The sequence below is a fragment of the Plectropomus leopardus genome, chromosome 8 (genome assembly GCF_008729295.1).
Source record: "Plectropomus leopardus isolate mb chromosome 8, YSFRI_Pleo_2.0, whole genome shotgun sequence".
Taxonomy (NCBI): Eukaryota; Metazoa; Chordata; class Actinopteri; order Perciformes; family Serranidae; genus Plectropomus; species Plectropomus leopardus.
This window is the reverse complement of record NC_056470.1, coordinates 15,253,679-15,260,495: the sequence shown is the minus strand read 5'-3', so window position 1 is coordinate 15,260,495 and position 6,817 is coordinate 15,253,679.

The window sequence follows — 6,817 nt, the reverse complement described above, 5'->3', positions numbered from 1 at the left end:
CTAACATTACGCACTCTACCTGGTGAGCTACCACAGTGCACCCAAAGTCCAACAACCACTAGAGGACTTCATCACTTGAATGTAAACATTTGATGTATTTACAATAGGACTGCTTATGCTGTCATTGTTTTTTGGAGGGAAATTTTGAAGTAAACATAACTGAAGCTGAAAATTGATCGACTTTACCTGCTTAATCTTAGAATATTCAATCAAGTTCACAACATTAACAATAAAGTTTAGAGACAGCCGATCCTGAAGCATGGAGTAAAACACGCTAAACTCTGAGGCGATAATAGGCTTTAGAAATCACAAAGACAGTCTGCTTCTCTCTCCAGGTGTCTGCACTGTTTGTTGAGTCACTCGTTGAGTCAGATTTCCTTCTCCCACACACCTTTTGTGTGACACACTGTTCTCAGCAGTGGGAAAGAATCCAGATTTGGAAACATTTCTAAGTGCTGAATTGTAGGAATTCAGAGGTCGCGCTACTTATAATTCCCAAACTCTCAGTGTCCCTCATCAAGCCTGTTTGAACAGCAGCGTTGGAATGCAAAATATTCCATTTGATACTAAATGAGCCGGGTCATCCTGGACACATTAAAGCCCAGAGTACAAAATAAAAAGAACGAAGTATGAACATTTGAATGAGTGCAAGTCTCCCTCTTCAGCCCCCCTACAACCGACCCTACACCTCCTCCTCCTCTCTGCCCGCTCATTATCCTTGTCACACGGGACCAGGGCCCACTTGGCACAGCCTTGTGGACTTAATTGAATTAGACATACCCGCTTGTTTAGGCATTGTGTGGTGGCATGAGAATCTCCCAGCCTTCTCCATGAAGCCAGAAGAAAAGAGAGGCATCGGCAACACTTCATCGGCAAGATCTGAGAGTTGGAGATTCTCAAGGATGGAAAGGCCGCCGCGAAACTAAGGACCACCAGCCTCCCATTGTGCCCAAGCTCAGTGCCAAGTGCAGAATGGGACTCATCCATGGGTGTCACTATATTTAACCCTGAGGTGTGGCAAAATCCCAGAAAAACTCTGAAACTCTTGTAAAAGTTTGTGGTGATGTATTATTACTACAATTGGAATACTTATTTGATGCTGGCCAGTACATACTTAAGGGGGAATATTCATCCTGACTTGCGGCGCCAATGTGGTTCATATTTAGATATGCCTTTGACCCTTTTTTCCGCTTTAAAATTGGATGTTTGGATTGCAGATTTGGTGCGACAGGATCAGTGGGTTAGTCGAAATGAACACCAGTAATAAATGTTACTACAATATTAGACCCAGCCTCAAGTCTGGTTTACTTTTTAAAACGTCCCTCCATAGGCAAATCAGTTTTTACCCTTGTTAACATACCCATATGGTGAGTGCCATATACTACAAGAGATACAATTAGAAACAAAACAGAAGAGGGGTTTAGGGGTTTCATCAAAGCCCGCAGAGGAACTTTGACTTAAAACCTATGGAAAAATTTCATAAGGATAAAGGCATAAAGGCCTGCAGCACAAAAGGGTTCGGAATTAGGAATTTGAAGATGCAGATTTGATTGATGGGGTGTTATATTATGTTTAGCATAAACTAATCTGTCTTGCGCGCATTTTCTGAAAATTGAAAGTTACAACAACATAGCATTTGCAGTGCGTTTTGATATTAAAATAGTGCACATCAGCCATCTGTTGTGGTGCTTATAGGCTTCTTCTGAAACTCTTCTATGCAGCTCTCCACACCAGCGACAGCACTCACTGTGCCAGCTTAACCCTCTGACTTCTACCTTTTCCAGCCCCAGTCTTGCTGCTGACTTTAAAGTCAAAAGTCAGTCACTTTGTCGTTAGAAACTTTTTCTCTTTTTTTTTCTTTTTTGCTTTAAATTGGAAAGAAACCTCCTCTAATGTGATTGCCCTCTTCCATTTATCCAGACTGAGTCTAAATGGAGGCGCTACAAGGGGATGCCTGGGCGCTGTCACTACATAACGTCACCTCCCTAACCCCAGGGGTCAGAGCCAGATTGACACCATAACCCACAGCCCTGATCCTCCTTCAGCCTCTTTAGAGGTGCACCCGGCCGGCAGTAATACGGCCCGCACTTTATTCATTTGGAGATCAGCCAAGCTGAAAAGATAAGCTCTGAATAATTGGAGCCCACAGACCACGGAGAATCTGATGGGATCTTCCAGTCTTAAACTTTTTCTCCCTCTCTCTATACCCTCTTACAACCGGAGGACACCCCTTGTTAGATCCAGGCAGCCAGATGGGCGAGAGAGGAGTGGGATGATCTGTGGCACTTTAGAGAGAGGGATGACACTGGCTGTAGGGACCTGTCACTCACGTGCAGGGGGAGTGAATGTGGAGCTTAATGAATCCTCCACAGCCACCAGTGGACAAGACACAGCTCTGTGCGGACACCAGACGGCCAGACAGTACGCCATCCTGCCTCCTTTTCAGTCTTTCTCTTTGCCTCTCTCGTGGCCTCACGGCCGCTTTATCCTGGCAAAGTGTGGGGAACAACATTTGTATAAGCACTTCATTTGATTTTCACGTAATTTGACTGTGATTTCTTTACTTGATGGCTTTCATTTGAAAGGAATATATTTTAAACCAAATATTAAGGAAAAGATCGTGAATTTGCAGTTTTCCTTCATTGTATGCATACAAAAAAACGTGAAGCTCATGTACAACGACAGGACTCCAGACTGCTAAACTCTGAGCACAATTTCAGTGTTTTCTCCTAAATAGGATTCTAAATCACATTTTGGCAAAACTCTAAGCACATATTGCATTATTTTGCACACTGTGTGTGCACAATTTCTATATATTTGAACATGTAGCATGGCCTCATGAGGCCAGGACACATATAAACTATATTTTGCTGTTGTTGTAAGTTTATCACACCACTGTTTAACTGACGCTCCGTACAAGATATTCACATGAGAGCAGTGTGTATTGTTGGTGGACAGAATCAGTTTTGAGAAGAGGGAACACAATTTTGAGCGCACTCTTTAAATTTGGACAAGTTAAAAAACAACTCTCTTCCATTTTGTGTTTAGAGTTTCAAGAGATTGAGCTATAGTTTTAGAAAATGGGTTCAACTGATTGAGAAAAACTTTTTTTTTTTTTTAAAAAAGATATTTTTTTACATCAGATGGTCCTGGGTGGCACAGAAGGAGTTTCTGACAAACTGTCGCGCTGCCGTGCCACATGAATATCCCCTCGAGACACCAGATAACTCGTTAATAGAGCAGTCAAATCTCTCTAGGAGGTGGGACACTGGAAACAATAACACATGAAAATGAGGCTCTTTGCTACTGTGAATGCTGTAGTTAATCATCCTTCTGTCAAATTAGCATCTCCCCCGCCCTGCATGGAAGACACCACAGCAGATAGACAGGGCATCGTTAGCCACCCTGTGCAACAAAGGGCGAGCAACGGGGAGGCTGCAGCTATACTGGTAATGTCAGGTCCCAGGTCAGCTTGGTCCAGAGCCAGTGGAAGCCCATGCTGCGCTCTGCCTGTCCGCTGTTGTCATAACAGAGCTGTTTTACTGTATGAGGCAAGAGGGAGGACAAGAGCTGCTGAAGACAGACAGAACAACAGGACCACACACTCTTTTCTCATTAACGTCAGCAACAGTCGTGGTTTTGTTCTTCCCCTTCCTTTCACATGTTCTGACACAGACCTACTAGGTGTAACAGAAAGAAGTGTGTTACTTTAACCCTTTGAAACCTAAACAAGTCAGCTTGATATCTTTCAAAAACATGGGAGGAGGGCAATGAGAAATTTAATAAGAAATTATCTTTTAAAAAAGAAATCATTTTAATTTTCAGGTTGTTTTCTTGTCACCTTTTACCAAGTTCTTGCAATTTTTGCATTTTCCCATATTTTTTCAAGAGAATTAAATCTTTTTGCTCAAGTTGTAATACTTGTGAAGGGCATCTGAATGCAGCACAAGAAAAACTGATGTCCTTCCAGATTTCAGAGGGTTAAAGACTGCCAGAGGGGCTAGGGAATTATTTCTGAAAAGTAATTGGTTGCATATTACACATAACTTGCTTGTATCATTTTTGTAAATGTATCAATCAGTCATATTTATGATAACTTGGTTAAGATAATCTCAGTAAGCTAAAAAGTCAAAGTAATCCCTTGTCCTTTGATTCTCTGTAAGGCTGCAACTCCTCAACTTGTTTTCCTAAAACAGATTGCAAAAAAATTGCCAGTAATTATGTGCATTGTTGCACATAATTACTGTTGTCTACTGATATGAATCATGGTTCCTTTTTTGTTCTCTCCATATCTCTTACGGCTATATGTCTTTAATGATAATTACAGCATACAGGAATCCGCCCCTCTTAATGATTGTTAATGTGAAAATAAAAAGTTGAGCCTGAATGTGTGTGTTGACAGGTTGTGCCGCAATCAGTAGCGGCGTTCGTTCTGGACACTTAACCTGCAGCCGTTTTCCCCTTTTGTTGGCCTGTACTTTGACAGAGGCCAGGCATTGTGGAACATAATAATCCTGATTATTACAATAACATCAAACACCGCACGAGACCTCGAGCAGAATCCAATGGCATGACAGGCTCGGACAAATCTCCAGCTATCAAGACAAGCAAAATATTTTCTCTGCCCAATCACAGGGGCACATTGCTTCCTGTCCTGGAGACAGTGTCACCAAGCGGTTCCTTGTTTTTCACAAACCATGTTTCCTGTGTTAGAGGGCATTTTTATGGAGAAAAAAATAATACACGCTCAAATGAGGGCCTCACTCATGCCATGTTTATGGTATTTAAAAAGGCTGACAGAGCAGAGAACATTGGTGTAGCTTTGATGTTGAAATGCGATTACTGGAAATTTGACAGTTTTCTAAAGATCTGGAGGGTCATCTTTGGCACACGCTCATACTGACATATTGATAAAAAGCACAAAAAGAGATCAGGATTTAGCAGCCCACTGGCCAGAGGGAAATGTTGGCATTGTACATTTCTGCCAACCACAAATCCAATTCATACGTATCAAATCGACATTTTTGTTCATGAGCTGCACATAAAGGTGGAGGGGTTGGTGGATGGTGTGTTGCTAAGTTGAGATGTCTGCCAAGTGCAAACCAGTGTTCGAGACCAACAAACTAAAAACTGGTTGTTTTTTATCAGCTTTTTAGACACCAAACGTGCATGTATTTTAGTACCCTGTTGCTGTTTTTCCACCGAGGGTAGATCCATGAAGAACAGTTGTTTCTACAGACACATCGCTAAATTTCCTTCTGAGACAGTGCAATGAAGAGTGGTTGTTTTCACCAAGACTACGCTGCATTTCATGCTGGGATAGTGTGACGATAACCTGTTGTTTTTTACCAAGACATCGCTGCATTTTCTTGAGATAGTGTGATGGCAACCAATTGTTTTTACAGAGACATCGTTGTGTTTTCTGCCAAATAGTGTGATGAAAAGTGGTTGTTTTTTTACCTAGACATTGCTGCGTTTCCTGCCAAGATTGTGAGACAAAAGCAATTATTTTTAGACAAAACATGATCTTTTTTCTTAACCAAAACCAAATGGTTTCTGTGCTTAAACTCAACCATACTATATGCAGCGTTGCTCAAACATAAAGTTTCAACATGTCCGCTACATAATAACATACAAATATAGCATATCTATGGTTTGAAAAAACATACAATGGCAACATTTTTCTACCAACTGGCCTGTCGTAAATATACTATTGATTCTAAAATGGTATGTGCTGCCAAAAATCTAAGTTATAAAGAAGCACGGTAAGCAAAGATAAAATAGAAATGCAATTAACTGTGCACCACTGTTACACAACAGTATTGTTATACTTGATAATGTTGTGTGAACACTTAAAATCTCCTAGATAAACTGATTTTGTTATTGGCTCAACGTTTAACAAGTTTTTAAAGTGTCCTTTATCTTCTTAAACATCTGACTCAGAGTCTGTAATGAATAGATATGTAGACAGCTGAAGTGGTCCTGTATTATAAATCAATGACGGTTTGTAATTCTCTTCATTTAAACAAAGGGCAAACGAATAAAAACCCATTAAGATGACATGTGAATTGGCAAACAAACTGTTTAATTTGTGTCTGCTGTGTGAAGGGGGCTTTCCGTCCGTGGGCCTGGGGGCAGCCCAAATTTACATCTGATTGGAGTTTAATGGCCCATGGCTGCTTTTACTGCACAGTCACTATGGCGACCAAGCTTTTCTCAAGATTTTCAACAGACTAAAATGTCCTTTTTTTGTCCATTTGAAATGTGTCATGCGAGCCAAATGGGGCTGGGGCTTGTATGTATCAATTTGTTTCTGTTGCGGGGCCCACACTAGCCCCGCAATGAATATATGGGCCATTGAATCCCGGCACACAATGGCCACAGCTGATGCGGTTGCCACAGAGACACGCCCACACAAAGGGTCGGAATGATGACATATGGTCCAAACCTGCCCAGTCGGTGGACCCCCAATAGGCAGACTGCATTGATGGACAAAACCCCACGTTAGCCATTTATCCGTGCCTACTCATTTCATGGTAAAATAAACTTTTTATAAAGTTTCCATAGCCCATGCACAAGAAGTAAACGGCTGGTGAAAAAGCCACCATGTAAAGCGGGGGGAATTCATCATTAAGTGATTAACAAAGGCTTCTTTACCACCTGCTTCTACATTAATACGCACGTTAAAGGCCCCTCTTTTTGTTTAAGGTGAAAGAGAAGAGATGGAGAAAAAAGCATTAACTTGAAGACATAAAAGAATGAAGCATATGTCAACATCTTCTGACCCAAAATCTCTTTATGTGCATATGTGTTATTG